The sequence below is a fragment of the Lithobates pipiens genome, unplaced genomic scaffold, assembly GCF_037356315.1.
Source record: "Lithobates pipiens isolate NorthernLeopardFrog02 unplaced genomic scaffold, aLitPip1_a1.2 Scaffold_23, whole genome shotgun sequence".
NCBI classification, from domain to species: Eukaryota; Metazoa; Chordata; class Amphibia; order Anura; family Ranidae; genus Lithobates; species Lithobates pipiens.
The window spans coordinates 47,174,854-47,191,284 of NW_027507785.1; the positions used below are offsets into that span (position 1 = coordinate 47,174,854).

Here is a 16,431-nt window from a genome sequence, read left to right on the forward strand (position 1 = left end):
ATCGGAACTCCGCCTGTCCAGCCCTCTGCGCTGCGGCTCCTCCCATTCAACCGGAATGCAAATCACACTTCTACCGTCCCCGCCCCCCGTGCGCGTCCCCTGTACAATATTATTAGTCCATACACACACACACATATATATATATATATATATATATATATATATATATGGTACAGTAGTATTACTCCTTCCATATATATATATATATATATATATAGATCTCTCTCTCTCTCTATATAAATATTTATATACTTTATTCTTACCCCTCCTACGTCTTCATCATTTTTATCCCCTCCTAATATTTAATATTATTTATTGATATCCCTTCTATTATTTTTAGACACTGGAAATTCTCCCCGGCAGTCCCTATTATTATTATTACTCCTACCACCTATAAAATATCTATTAGTATACACATCATCATTATCATCTCTTCCTATTATTTTATATCATTTTATATTGCCCCTCCTATTATTTTATTTATTATTACACCTCCTATTATTTAATATTTATTGTTAACCCTTCTCTTATTTTACATTATTATTACACCTCCTATTATTTTATCGAATTTATTATTATCCCCTCCCAGTTTGGCAGTTGGTGCTGAATTTTTTTTTCTTTGGGGGGGGGGGGGGGGGGGCGCAAACAAACTAAAAAATTCTGAAAAAAAGATCATCAATTCCAGGCTCACTGTGCCCACCAATTGCCGCCACTGTGCCCATCAATTCCAGGCTCACTGTGCCCACCAATTGCCGCCACTGTGCCCATCAATTCCAGGCTCACTGTGCCCACCAATTGCCGCCACTGTGCCCATCAATTCCAGGCTCACTGTGCCCATCAATTGCCGCCACTGTGCCCATCAATTCCAGGCTCACTGTGCCCATCAATTGCCGCCACTGTGCCCATTAATTCCAGGCGCACTGTGCCCATCAATTGCCGCCACTGTGCCCATCAATTCCAGGCGCACTGTGCCCATCAATTGCCGCCACTGTGCCCATCAATTCCAGGCTCACTGTGCCCATCAATTGCCGCCACTGTGCCCATCAATTCCAGGCTCACTGTGCCCATCAATTGCCACCACTGTGCCCATCAATTGCCGCCACTGTGCCCATCAATTGCCGCTACTGTGCCCATCAATTCCAGGCTCACTGTGCCCATCAATTGCCGCCACTGTGCCCATCAATTCCAGGCTCACTGTGCCCATCAATTGCCGCCACTGTGCCCATCAATTCCAGGCGCACTGTGCCCATCATTTGCCGCCACTGTGCCCATTAATTCCAGGCTCACTGTGCCCATCAATTGCCGCCACTGTGCCCATCAATTGCCGCCACTGTGCCCATCAATTCCAGGCTCACTGTGCCCATCAATTCCAGGCTCACTGTGCCCATCAATTCCAGGCTCACTGTGTCCATCAATTGCCGCCACTGTGCCCATCAAATGCAGCCACAGTGCACATCTGTTTCCCTGACTTCTCTACTCTTTGTATAAATCATCCTAAGGCTGGGTTCACACTGCTGCGATGCGGGAACGCTTGCGAATCCACTGCGGGTTCCCGGATCGCATGTCTCCCGGCGGCAGTTCACACTGCCCTATGCAAACTGCTGGGAGTGTCAGTTAAAAGTTAATGACACCCCCAGATCAGTTCACATATTGCAGTGCGATCTGCAAACTCGAACAGGAATCGGATCGCATGGTGTGAACACCCATGTGATCCGATTCTGCTGCGGACACAAAAAAAAGTATCCTGTACGAGTTTGGGCCGTATGCGATGCAAATTCAACCCTACTATGTGTATGGCTGAAATCGCATCGCACAGAGATCGCATGTGATTTGCACTGCAGTGCGGTGCGAATCACATCTGATCTCGGACATCGCAGCAGTGTGAACCCAGCCTCACTCTTCCTTCTTACCCCAGACCCTTTCTGTCCAGGGGAAGGCGAAATTTGATAGCAAGCTGACTATTGCTGTCGGATTTGGTTCCCCCCCTCCCAATACAGCTTCCACGGCATTTCTAGGGTTAAAAACGCTTGTATACGGCTTCTCTGACTGCTCTAGTCTTTGTATAAATCATCCTCACCCCTCCGGCTCCACACGTTCACCCCCCCCCGATTCCCAGAGCGCCGCCAAGACAGCCAACCAATCCCGTGTTAGAAAGCCCCGGGCAGCCTTCCAATCAGAAACAGGGATCGTCACACTCACACGGGCCAATCAGGTGACATCCCGTCCAACCAATCACAGCCGAGCAGAGAGGCATTAAAGGGACGTCCCTGGTCTGCCGACTTTTCCACGCTGCTCTCCAGCGTTTATATTATATATAAAGAATACATGGACTGTTATCAGGTGCATGAGGGGTCTGTGGGGCCCCAGGAGGACTTTACTGGAGGGATATATATATATATATATATATATATATATATATATATATATATATATATATGTCACAGGAGACCTTATGCCATTTAAAGACTTTCATTATGAAAATGCTGGTTGCCTGGCTGTTATCAGGTGTATGGGGGTTCTATGGGGCCACATGAGGTCTCTATGGAAGGATAAACTGTAATAAGGTGTAAGAGGTTTATATAAGGCCACAGGAGACCTTTATACCGATATAGACTTTCATTGTGAAAATGCTGGTTGCTTGGCTGTCATGGTGCTCCTCTGGCTTCAGTGCGCTGGGTGATAGAAGTTTCCAGTCTTTTCTAGCCCTTTCCTGCACACTTGTTCCGGGTCGGTGACTTGAAAAAATGATGGAAGCCAGAGGACCGACATAACAGCCAGGCGACGAGCAGAGAATGAGGTCAGCCATGACACGTGGAGTGTGAGGATTACAGAGAGGGGTAAGGGGCGGGAGGTTATGTATTCGCGTTCTTTACGTTCTGGGAACACACATGGAAAGGCGCGTTTCTGCAGATATTCCCGGGAAATGTGCGAACAATCTGCCGAAATGTTAATCGCACTTTTTTTAAAATATCACTCCAAACGCGGGTAGAGATCGCGTTCGACAGTGCCAGAAAACACATGAAAAACGCGCGTCACAAAACACACTTGTCTCACTGACAATAAAAGCTGCTGAGCTGCTTTGGTGCGTTTGTCACGCGTTGGGGAGCCGTTCAAGGCGAACACGCCAAAAACATGTGGGGGGAAATGTCATGGACCTCACAAGTCTGAATGCCGCCTTAGGGGTACTTCAGAGGAAGAGTTAACATTACAGGGAGGGTTAGTGTTAGGATTACAGGGAGGGTTAGTGTGAGGATTACAAGGAGGGTTAGTACTAGGGTTACAGGGAGGGTTAGTGTTAGGATTACATGGAGGGTTAGTGTTAAGATTACAGGGAAGGTTAATACTAGGGTTACGGGGGGGTTAGGGATACATGGAGGGTTAGTGTTAGGATTACAGGGAGGGTTAGTGTTAGGATTACAGGGAGGGTTAGTATTAAGATTACAGGGAAGGTTAGTACTAGGGTTACAGGGAGGGTTAGTGTTAGGATTACGTGGAGGGTTAGTGTTAGGATTACAGGAAAGGTTAGTACTAGGGTTACAAGGAGGGTTAGTGTTAGGATTACATGGAGGGTTAGTGTTAAGATTACAGGGAGGGTTAGTGTTAGGATTACAGGGAGGGTTGGTGTTTAGATTACAGGGAAGGTTAGTGTTAGGATTACAGGGAGGGTTGGTGTTAGGATTACAGGGAGGGTTAGTTTTAAGATTACAGGGAAGGCTAGTACTAGGGTTACAGGGAGGGTTAGTGTTAGGATTACAGGGAGGGTTAGTGTTAAGATTACAGGGAAGGTGTCAGGGCTGGCTTAGCCCTTCCTTCTCTGGGTTGGCCGGTCAGTTGTCGGCTAATTGCCAGCTCTCTTCTCTCTCCACAGTTACCAGCTGTTCCTGATCATTCTCATCTGACCTGCCTACTTAAAGCCATCCAGCTCACTTCACCTCTGCCTTCGCCTTGGTCACATCACTAGAAACCATCTCCTGCGGTTTGTTAAAGACTGGCTTGCTGACATCCCTTCTGGCTCCTTATCCTTCTTGCTGTGCTCTACTTGGATCCCTGACTTCGGCCTGGCTGACTACGCAATCTTCTTACAGGACTCTGGCTATGCTTGACTACACTTTTTCTATTTACCTTTTTATTTTTATTAATAAACAAGTGTGATTTAATTGTACTTCTGTCTCAGCCTGATTCATGCTTCTGACAGAAGGTTAGTACTAGGGTTACAGGGAGGGTTAGTGTTAGGATTACAGGGAGGGTTAGTGTTAAGATTACAGGGAAGGTTAGTTAGTGTTAGGATTACAGGGAGGGTTAGTGTTAGGATTACAGGGAGGGTTATTGTGAGGGGTACAGGGAGGGTTAGTGTTCGGGTTACAGGGAGGGTTAGTATTAGGATTACAGGGAGGGTTAGTGTTAAGATTACAGGGAAGGTTAGTGTTAGGATTACAGGGAGGGTTAGTGTTAAGATTACAGGGAAGGTTGGTGTTAGGATTACAGGGAGGGTTAGTGTTAAGATTACAGGGAAGGTTAGTGTTAGGATTACAGGGAGGGTTAGTGTTAAGATTACAGGGAAGGTTGGTGTTAGGATTACAGGGAGGGTTAGTGTTAAGATTACAGGGAAGGTTAGTGTTAGGTTTTTGTTGAGGATACAGGGAACATTAGTGTTATAGAAAGTGTTAAAGTAACAGGGAGGGTTAGTGTTAGAATTAGGGTCAGTGTTAGGATTACAAGGGGCTTAGTGTTGAGGTCACAGGGAAGATTAGTGTCAGAATTACAAGGATGATTAGTTTTAAAGGAAGTGTTAGGATTACAGGGAACATTATGATTGGGTCAGTGCAAATATTGACAGGAAGCAGCGCAGATTGGGGGTTTCGCCTCTCTATGGCTCCTCCTTCCCTCCTCTATTGCCAATACCTGGATGATGGGGATCCTAGTCTACTCATGGATGCCTTCCTAACTCCATGTTTTTGGTGGTTTTGTTTAACCTCTTGCTTAGCGGGCACCTAAACCCCCCTCCTGCCCAGACCAATTTTCAGTGATGGCAATTGTGAGGTCATCCAACACTGAACCCAAATTACATTTTTATAATTTTTTTCCCACAAATAGAGCTTTCTTTTGGTGATATTTGATCACCTGTTTGTTTTGTTTTTTATTAAAAAAGACCGAATGAAAAAAATAGAAAACCGTTTTATATTTTGTTAATAAATTGTGCAAACAGGTCATTTTTCTCCTTCATTGATGTACGCTGATGAGGCTGCACTAGTGGGCACCAATAGGGGGTCACTGATAAGGTGACACTGATGTACACTGATAAGGTGACATTGATGGGCACTAATAGGCAGCACTGGTGGGCACTGATGGGTGGCACTGATTGGTGGCACTGAAGGGCGGTGATGAAGGGCATTGATAGGTGACACTGAAAAGCACTAATAGGTGGCACTGATGGGCAGTGATGGGTGGCAGTGATGGACACTGATGGGTGGCAGTGATGGGCACTGGTAGGCGACACTGATAGCCACTTCTAGGTGGCACTGATGAGGCACCACTGGTGGGCATTGATAAGTGGCACTGATTGGTGGGCACTGATTGGTGGGCACTGTGGGCACATATGAGGCAGTTTCACCTCTCCCAGATCGGGACCGATGTCTCTTCAACAGGAGCTGGTGATCGGCTTCTTTTTCTCCTCATGCTGTCAGCTTGAGAAGAAAAAAAAAATGTTTACTGATTCTCTGTTTACATCACATGATCATTGGCTGACAGCTGATCACGTGGTAAGGGACGGGTGATCACAGAGCGCACCGCGCGCACCCTGCAGGGGTGGGGGGGCTGTGGCTAGCCTGCTAAGGGGAGGACGTCTATTGACGCCCTCCCGGCAAAGCAGATCCGCGCTGTAGCCGTCATTCAGATATAGTGCGGATCTGAAGGAGTTAATACATTGCTGACTGCAGAAGATATTATCTTCTATCTCTCCTTTATCCAGTAACTATCTTTAATAGTTACTGGAAGAGCAATGTTAGGGTTACAGGGAGGGTTATTCTTGGGGCTATAGGGAGGGTTAGTATTGGGGTTACAGGGAGGGTTATTCTTGGGGGTATTAGGGAGGGTTAGTATTGGGGTTACAGGGAGGGTTATTCTGGGGGATATAGGGAGGGATAGTATTGGGGTTACAGGGAGGGTTACATAGTTACATAGTAGGTGAGGTTGAAAAAAGACTCAAGTCCATCAAGTCCAACCTATGTGTGTGATTATATGTCAGTATTACATTGTATATCTCTGTATGTTGTGGTCGTTTAGGTGCTTATCTAATAGTTTCTTGTAACTATCAATGCCCCCCGCTGAGACCACTGCCTGTGGAAGGAAATTCCACATCCTTACCGCTCTTGCAGTAAAGACCCCTCTATGTAGTTTAACCACCTCAATACAGTGCAGTTACACCCCCTTCCTGACCAGACCAATTTTCAGCTTTCAGCGCTCTCACAGTTTGAATGACAATTACTCAGTCATCCTACACTGTATCCATATGAAACTTGCGTCCTTTTTTTCCACACAAATAGAGCTTTCTTTTAGTGGTATTTAATCACTAGTGGGTTTTTTATTTTTTGTGCTATAAATAAAATAAAACGTAAATTTTGTGAAAAAAATGCCTTTTTCTTCGTTTCTGTCATAAATTTTTGCTAATTAGTAATTTTTCTTCATAAATTTTGGCCAAAATTTATACTGCTACATATCTTTGGTAAAAATAACCCACATTAGTATATATTATTTGGTCTTTGTGAAAGTTATAGAGACTACAAACTATGGTGCCAATCACTGAAAATTGATCACTTCTGATCAGGCCTTCAGTACATCAGGTGTACCTCATTTCTTGAGACACTAACAAGTCAGGAAAGTACAAATACCCCCCAAATGACCCCTTTTTACAAAGTAGACATCCCAAGGTATTAAGTAAGTAGCATGGTGAGTTTTTTTAAGTTGTCATTTTTTTTTTTCCCACAATTCTTTGCAAAATGAATATTTTTTTTTTATTTTTTTATTTTTTTTACTAAATTGTCATATTATCAGGTTATTTCTCACACACAGCATATGCATACAACAAATTACACCCCAAAATACATTCTGCTACTCTTCCCGAGTACGGCGATACCACATGTGTGAGACTTTTACACAACCTGGCCACATACAGAGCACTAACATTGATGTAGTACCTTCAGACGTTCTACGAGCAAAAATTACGCATCTCATTTCTCAACCACCTATTACATTTTTGAAGGCCCTGGAGTACCAGAACAATGGAATTTCCCATAAAATTACCCCATTTTGGAAAGCAAACACCCCAACGTATAATCTGTGAGGCATAATGAGTCTTTTGAACGGTTCATTTTTTTCCAGAAGTTTTTGGAATATGTGGAAAAAAATTAAAACGCATTTTTTTTTACACAAAATTGTCAATTTATAAGATATTTCTAACACATAGCATGTATATAGCAAAAATTACACCCCAAAATACATTCTGCTACTCCTCCCGAGTATGGCGATACCACATGTGTAGGACTTTTACACAGCCTGGCCACATAGAGAGGCCGAACATTGAAGTAGTACGTTCAGGCGTTCTAGGAGCATAAATGACACATCTCATTTCATTCCTACCCATCACACTTTTGAAGGTCCTGGACCACCAGGACAGTGAAATTACCCACAAAATCACCCCATTTTGGAAAGCAAACACCCCAACGTATATTCTATGAGACATGGGCTGGAGATAGGTACTCGGGTACTCTGATGGCCTGGTGACAGGTACTCGGGTACTCTGATGGCCTGGTGACAGGTACTCGGGTACTCTGATGGTCTGGTGACAGGTACTCGGGTACTCTGATGGTCTGGTGACAGGTACTCGGGTACTCTGATGGTCTGGTCGCAGGTACTTGGGTACTCTGATGGCCTGGTGGCAGGTACTCGGGTACTCTGGTGGCAGGTACTCGGGTACTCTGATGGCCTGGTGACAGGTACTCGGGTACTCTGATGGCCTGGTGACAGGTACTCGGGTACTCTGATGGCCTGGTGACAGGTACTCGGGTACTCTGATGGCCTGGTGACAGGTACTCGGGTACTCTGATGGCCTGGTGACAGGTACTCGGGTACTCTGATGGCCTGGTGACAGGTACTCTGATGGTTTGGTGACTGGTATTTGGGTACTCTGAAGGGCGGTGACAGGTACTCATATGGACTGTGACAGGTACTCGGGTACTCAGATGGACTGTGACAGGTACTCTGGTACACAGATGGACTGGAACAGGTACTCGGGTACTCAGATGGGCTGTGACAGGTACTCGGGTACCCTGATGGACTGTGACAGGTACTCGGTACTCTAATGGACTGTGACAGGTACTCGGTACTCTAATGGACTGTGACAGGTACTCGGGTACTCTAATGGACTGTGACAGGTACTCGGTACTCTAATGGACTGTGACAGGTACTCGGGTACCCTGATGGACTGTGACAGGTACTCGGTACTCTAATGGACTGTGACAGGTACTCGGGTACCCTGATGGGCCGTGACAGGTACTCGGGTACCCTGATGGGCTGTGACAGGTACTCGGGTACTCAGATGGACTGTGACAGGTACTCTGGTACACAGATGGACTGGAACAGGTACTCGGGTACTCAGATGGGCTGTGACAGGTACTCGGGTACCCTGATGGACTGTGACAGGTACTCGGTACTCTAATGGACTGTGACAGGTACTCGGTACTCTAATGGACTGTGACAGGTACTCGGGTACCCTGATGGACTGTGACAGGTACTCGGTACTCTAATGGACTGTGACAGGTACTCGGGTACCCTGATGGGCCGTGACAGGTACTCGGGTACCCTGATGGGCCGTGACAGGTACTCGGGTACCCTGATGGGTCGTGACAGGTACTCGGGTACCCTGATGTGCCGTGACAGGTACTCGGGTACTCTGATGTGCCGTGACAGGTACTCGGGTACTCTGATGGGCTGTGACAGGTACTCGGGTACTCTGATGGGCTGTGACAGGTACTCGGGTACTCAGATGTGCTGTGACAGGTACTCGGGTACTCTGATGGGCTGACAGGTACTCTGATGGGCTGTGACAGGTACTCGGGTACTCTTATGGACTGTGACAGGTACTCGGGTACTCTGATGTGCTGTGACAGGTACTCAAATACTCTGATGGACTGTGACAGGTACTCTGATGGACTGTGATTGACAGGTACTATGAGGGGTGGTGACAGGTCCTCTTTATTGGGGGGGGGGGGCAATCAGTATGATTGGTGTACACTGTATGCGGTAACGAGATGTTACCGCAATCTCCTCCTCACACACGATCGGTGTGTGAGGAGGAGAACCCGGTAACATCCCCGTTACCGCAGTTTGTTTACATTTTTGTGATCGGTTGTGAAAGGATCACAGCCGATCACGTGGGTAAACAGCCGGCCAATGGCTGTTTACCAGCGTCGGTGACGAGCAGTGTTCCCGGGGAACACACCGCCACCGACGTGCACGCGCAGCGCGCGCTCACGATCGCGCGCATGCGCCGTGCACGTTCGGGGTGTGACCATCTGTGATCGGCCGTGACTTCATCACGGCCGATCACGTGGTAAACAGCCATAACGAATGGCTGTTCACCCCCTTCGGTGGCGAGCGGTGTCTCCGTGACACGCCGCCACCGCCATTTGACGGCCGGCAGTCAGCAACTAGTTAAAGAGGAAGTAAACCCTGATGGGTTTACTTCCTCTTTAATTCCCTGCAAAGGTAAAGCATAATGGACTACTATGCAATTAGGAACAACGGTCTGGCAATTACTTGACTGAGTTCCCTAAGTACCCTCGGGTGCAAGCCATCTGGTCCTGGTGATTTATTAATGTTAAGTTTCCCAAGTCTAATTTGAATTCTGTCCTCTGTTAACCATGGAGGTGCTTCCTGTGATTTGTCATGAGGATAAACACGGCAGTTTTGGTTACTGAAGCCCCCTCAATTCCCTCGTGAAGACTGAGGAGAAGAATAAATTCAATACCTTTGCCTTCTCCCCATCCTTTGTAACCAGATGTGCTTCCTCATTCTTTATGGGACCAATATGGTCTGTCCTCTCTTTGTTACTGTTTATATACTTAAAGAATTTCTTGGGATTTTTTTTTTGCTCTCCCCCGTTCTGTCTTAGCCGCCCTTATTGCAATCTTACATTTCTTGTTGCATTCTTTATAAAGTCTGAATGCTGATGATGATCCCTCAACCTTGTATTTTTTGAAGGCTTTCTCCTTTGATTTTATATGCATTTTTACATTGGAGATAAGCCATCCAGAACTTTTGTTCACTCTTTTAAATTTATTACCCAATGGGATGCACTGGCTAATGCACTTATTTAATATGCTCTTAAAGCAAACCCATCTCTCCTCCGCGTTCTTTGTTCCTAAGATTTTATCACAATTTATGCCTTCTAGCAAAGTTCGTAGTTTAGGGAAGTTGGCTCTTTTGAAATTCAGTGTTTTTGTATTCCCCTTATGTTTCCGATTTGTATGATTTACACTGAAGCCAATTGACCTGTGATCGCTGTTTACTAAATTGCCCCGTATTTCCACATCCGTGATCAGGTCTGTATTGTTGGTAATCAGTAGATCCAGTAGCGCTTTATTTCGAGTTGGTGTGTCTACCATCTGAACCATGAAATTGTCCTGCAGGACATTTAGGAACTGGCGAGCCTTAGACGAATGCGCGGTTCCCTCCGCCCAGTCTATGTCTGGATAATTAAAATCCCCCATTATGATAACACTTCCCATCCTTGCTGCTAATCCAAATTGTGATAGGAGGTCCGTCTCCCCCTCCTCCCTCAGGTTAGGGGGGCCTATAGCATACTCCCAGTATTATTTTCCCCTTAGCTTCATCCCTTTGGAGCTCTACCCATCAGGATTCAACCTCCTCCCTAACTCCCTTAGTGATGTAATCTCTCACATTCACTTGTACATTATTCTTGATATATAGGCATACTTGGGGCTATAGAGAGGGATAGCATTGGGGTTACAGGGAGGGTTATTCTTGGGGCTATAGGGAGGGTTAGTTTAGGGGTTGCATAGAGGGTTATACTTGGGGATATAGGGAGACATAGTATTGGGGTTACAGGGAGGTTATTCTTGGGGCTATAGGGAGGGTTAGTATTGGGGTTATAGGGTGGGTTATTCTTGGGGCTATAGAGAGGGTTAGTATTGGGGTTACAGGGGGAATATTCTTGTGGATATCAGGAGGGTTAGTATTGGGGTTACAGGGAGGGTTAGTGTTAGAGAGAGCTGTTGAGCTATATAATAAACAGCTGGCCTTTATTTCATCCACGTTGCTAAGGATAGCCTAGAAAATACCTATAAACGAGGCAAGTGTTCCACCTACTGGCTGAAAATTAGAATACAAAATAATATCTTTCTGCAAAAAAAAACATAGTATTCAAAAGTGTTTAACAAAATACATACAAATATAGGACACATTCACTGTGGCTTACATTTTATTCCATCAGGATTTAAATTGTACAGCAGAATTCTCCCTGGGGACACAAAGCAGTTAGCAGTCGAGGCAGCCATCTTGGCAATTGCATTGGCCGGGAATCGAACCCGGGTCAGCTGCTGAATAAGCAGCTATGCTCACCACTGCACCACCAACGCGAGGCATGTCTTTGGCGTGTGAAGGGTAAAAACCTATCTACAGCTCCCCCCCAGCAGCCTCCACCCCCCCCCCCCCACATACTTACCTGAGCTTGATCTCAATCTAGCGCTGTGCCTGAGAGCAGTGTCTCTCTCGGCTCTCTCTCTCTCCTCACTGGACAGGGAGGTACCAGTGGGAGCCATTGGCTCCTGCTGCTGTCAATCACAGCCAGTGAGAAGGGGGTAGGGCCGAGCCGTGTTCTGTACATCAATGGACCTCATAGCAAGTGGCTTTCTATCCCGTTCTCTACCCAATTTACATCCCTGTCCTTGTATATAGGTCAGCCACCCACCCCCCCACACACCTGTATATAGGTCAGCCACCCACCCCCCACACACCTGTATATAGGTCAGCCACCCACCCCCCACACACTTGTATATAGGTCAGCCAACTTCCACCCGCACGCCTGTATATAGGTCAGCCACCCCCCCCCCCCACACACACCTTTATATAGGTCAGCCACCCACCCCCCCACACACTTTGTATATAGGTCAGCCACCCCCCCACACACTTGTATATAGGTCAGCCACCCACCCACCCACACACTTGTATATAGGTCAGCCACCCACCCACCCACACACTTGTATATAGGTCAGCCACCCACCCCCCCACACACTTGTATATAGGTCAGCCACTCACCCCCCCCACACACTTGTATATAGGTCAGCCACCCACCCACTTGTATATAGGTCAGCCACCCACCCACCCACACACTTGTATATAGGTCAGCCACCCACACCCCACCCACACACACCTGTATATAGGTCAGCCACCCGCCCCCCCCCCACACACACTTGTATATAGGTCAGCCACCCACCCTCCCACACACCTGTATATAGGTCAGCCCCCCCCCCCACACACACACTTGTATATAGGTCAGCCACCCACCCTCCCACACACCTTGGGTTAGAGGCACCAAAGAGATGTTCTCCACCAAAAGGTCTTGAGGCGCCTGAGTGTTCTTTTTTTCCTGAGCTTATTCATCTGATGATGGAATAATGTTATCACTTGGTGGAAGGGTGATATGGTCACTTGGACACGGTGACGTGACAACATTAATGCCACCCTTAGCACTTGGCAGGATTGTCGGCATGAGTGGTGGTGTCTGCCAATGTCTTCCTTCCAGGGAAATCAGTGGCTTAATGGGACCGGCACTTGCGTGCACTTGACGGACGATGTTATTCATGAGTTCTTTACTGATTTCTGCCATTGTCGGTGGGGTAAAGTAATCACTCGATGAAGTGCTATCGCTGCTTAAAGAAGTGCTATCGCTACTTGTTCTTGGGCGGCAGGTGACTTGGCTCCTCCGTTTCGGCTTCAGTGGTGGAGTCTGCGTGTCAGCATTAATGCCACCCCTAGCACTTGATGGCAGGATTGTCAGCTTGAGTGATGCAGTCGGTCTATGTCTTCCTTCCAGGGAAATCAGTGGCTTAATGGGACCGGCACTTGCGTGCACTTGACGGACGATGTTATTCATGAGTTCTTTACTGATTTCTGCCATTGTCGGTGGGGTAAAGTAATCACTCGATGAAGTGCTATCGCTGCTTGATGAAGTGCTATCGCTACTTGTTGTTGGGCTGCTGTGCCCACTCGTTGGTGGGGTCATGTTGCCATTCGATGGTGGGAAGAATCGGTTGAACGGCTTGAATAATAATGTGAGCCGCACCACCAGTGCTAAAAGCGCCTCCAGCAGCAGTACGAACATCAGCAGCAGCATTAGGACTAATCCCTGAAAGTGTTCTGACCAACAATATTCTTCACCAGTGCTTGTAAGCAGGGGTGGTCTTCTGCTCTCTAAGGCCACCCACTTGCTTGCCCAGAGAAAGCTGAAGTTGCCCAGCCCATCATAAATGACTTCAATCAGATTCAGGCGTGTTATCTTACACCAGAATGTGGTGGCCAGTAACGAAATCCAGCTGGAGGATTCTGACGGCCCGTTTGCCGTTCCTTTTACCATATCGTCCACTTCCTGGGAGACTTCTTGCTTTCGTAACCATGGATATAATATTTTAAAAACCCATGGAATTTCCCCTGTGCTCTTCGTTGTCTTCACAGTCTCCCCTTCTATCACGTAGATCTCTGGGGGGTCATTTTCAATTTTTCTGTCCAAATCCTCCACTTGCTGCTCCGTGGACTCGATCTTGGACTCCTCCACTGGAATGTGGGTATCTGGGGTTTCTTCGGAGACTTTTTGCTTTCCTAACCATGGATATAATATTTTAAAAACCCATGGAATTTCCCCTGTGCTCTTCGTTGTCTTCACAGTCTCCCCTTCTATCACGTAGATCTCTGGGGGGTCATTTTCAATTTTTCTGTCCAAGTCCTCCACTTGCTGCTCCGTGGACTCGATCTTGGACTCCTCCACCGGAATGTGGGTATCTGGGGTTTTTGGGGAGACTTTTTTCTTTACTAACCATGGATAGAATATTTTGAAAATCCATGGAATTTCCCCTGTCCTCTCTGTTGTCTCCTCTTCTACCACCTGGGTCTCTGGAGGGTAATTTTCCCTTCCTCTCTCCAATTCGTCCACTTGCTGCCCTGTGGACTTTATCTCAGACTCCTCCACCAGAAGGTGACTTTCTGGGGGGTCATTATCTGTTTCTCTATCCAAGTCGTCCACTTGCTGCCCTGTGGACTCAATCTTGGACTCCTCCACTGGAATGTGGATGTCTGTCTCTTTTTGGGAGTCTCTTTGCTTTTCTGACCATGAGAATGGTTTAAAAGCGCATGAACTCTCCCCTGGCCCCCCTATTGACTGTACAGTCTCCTCCTCTTTCATATAAATCTCTGGGGGGTCACGTTCAATTCCTTCGCCTAATTCCTCCACTATCTGCACTGGAGTATTGATGTTCTCTTCCTTGAGGGGCATGGAGATCTCTGGAGAGGGTTTGGTGACCTCTCGTACTCCTACCCATGTGCACAGTAGAGTAAAAATGACGGCAATGATCTGATTCCTCATTTTCATAAAGATTAGTAACTGACAAGAAATGTTAGTTACTACAACAAATAAAGATAGAAATCTGCGCTTGCTGATCGCTATCAATAGGTTTTGAATAAACACTCAATACCAATATGGAAAAAGAAAGCTTTGAAATTCAGTGAGAAAATACCTGGAGCTCCTTCCAGACACAACTGTCTCCTCTGAGATCAAAGACCAACTGCCAGTCTGCAGCTGATGCTGCTCTATTTATATCCTTCACATCAGTGTCACTATGACATCATCGCGTTGCTAGGCTGCGAGAGCAGCTTTGCTTTACAGCTGCTGCAAAATGTCTCATCTGGGCTGAGCCAGGCACTACTGTGCACAGGATGGATCTGATTTTGGGGATCCAGCAGGAGCTGGAAATGATCTGATATCTTCCTTATAATGAAATCCTATAGACTGTAACACTACATATTGATAAAACTGGAATGTTTCCTATTGGATGCAATAAATATTAGGAGAATATATACGTATATATATGCTCTCAGTCAGACGGAGTTCTAAGTCCAGGTGTTTTTCACTATATAAACGCACTTTACTGTTGCAAAATAAGAGTAAAATGCAAAACTCCGGTGGGTGTAACAAGATGTCCACTTTCCCCATCTCGGGGGTAGCCTTACTGTTGAGGAGTGCGGGGTGCACCAAGATGGCGGAGACGGAACGTCACATCCGTTACACATTCTGACGGGTCGCCCGACCCCGGCCAGCGCTTTTCCCTCCCTTCCTCTTTTTACCGAGGCTGACGCACTTCCGGTGCGGGACGGAAGTGGAAGTCGAAGCTGGCGCTGGGCGAGCGGAGGAGGAAAAAAAAACATAGTATTCAAAAGTGTTTAACAAAATACATACAAATATAGGACACATTCACTGTGGCTTACATTTTATTCCATCAGGATTTAAATTGTACAGCAGAATTCTCCCTGGGAACACAAAGCAGTTAGCAGTCGAGGCAGCCATCTTGGCAATTGCATTGGCCGGGAATCGAACCCGGGTCAGCTGCTGAATAAGCAGCTATGCTCACCACTGCACCACCAACGCGAGGCATGTCTTTGGCGTGTGAAGGGTAAAAACCTATCTGCAGCTCCCCCCCATCACCCTCCACCCCCCCCCCCCCCCACATACTTACCTGAGCTTGATCTCAATCTAGCGCTGTGCCTGAGAGCAGTGTCTCTCCCACCCCCCCACACACCTGTATATAGGTCAGCCACCCACCCCCCCCCCCCCACACACACCTGTATATAGGTCAGCCACCCACCCCCCCCACACACTTGTATATAGGTCAGCCACCCACCCCCCCCCCCACACACCTGTATATAGGTCAGCCACCCACCCCCCCCCCACACACCTGTATATAGGTCAGCCACCCACCCCCCCACACACTTGTATATAGGTCAGCCAGCTTCCACCCGCACGCCTGTATATAGGTCAGCCACCCGCCCCCACACACACCTTTATATAGGTCAGCCACCCACCCCCCACACACTTGTATATAGGTCAGCCACCCACACACTTGTATATAGGTCAGCCACCCACCCACCCACACACTTGTATATAGGTCAGCCACCCACACACCCACACACTTGTATATAGGTCAGCCACCCACCCACCCACACACTTTTATATAGGTCAGCCACCCTCCCACCCACACACTTGTATATAGGTCAGCCACCCACACACACCTGTATATAGGTCAGCCACCCACCCCCCCCCCACACACTTTTATATAGGTCAGCCACCCACCCTCCCACACACCTTGG

General features: G+C 47.2%; 2 non-coding genes across 2 annotated transcripts; both read right to left on the reverse strand.

The window, feature by feature from the left end:
* Window positions 1–11,582: 11,582 nt before the first annotated feature.
* On the reverse strand, window positions 11,583–11,654 carry TRNAN-AUU (transfer RNA asparagine (anticodon AUU)). The gene has a single exon. It is a non-coding gene; the product is annotated as a tRNA-Asn (tRNA).
* Window positions 11,655–15,640: 3,986 nt separating this feature from the next.
* TRNAN-AUU (transfer RNA asparagine (anticodon AUU)) lies at window positions 15,641–15,712 on the reverse strand. The gene has a single exon. It is a non-coding gene; the product is annotated as a tRNA-Asn (tRNA).
* Between the last annotated feature and the right edge of the window lie 719 nt (window positions 15,713–16,431).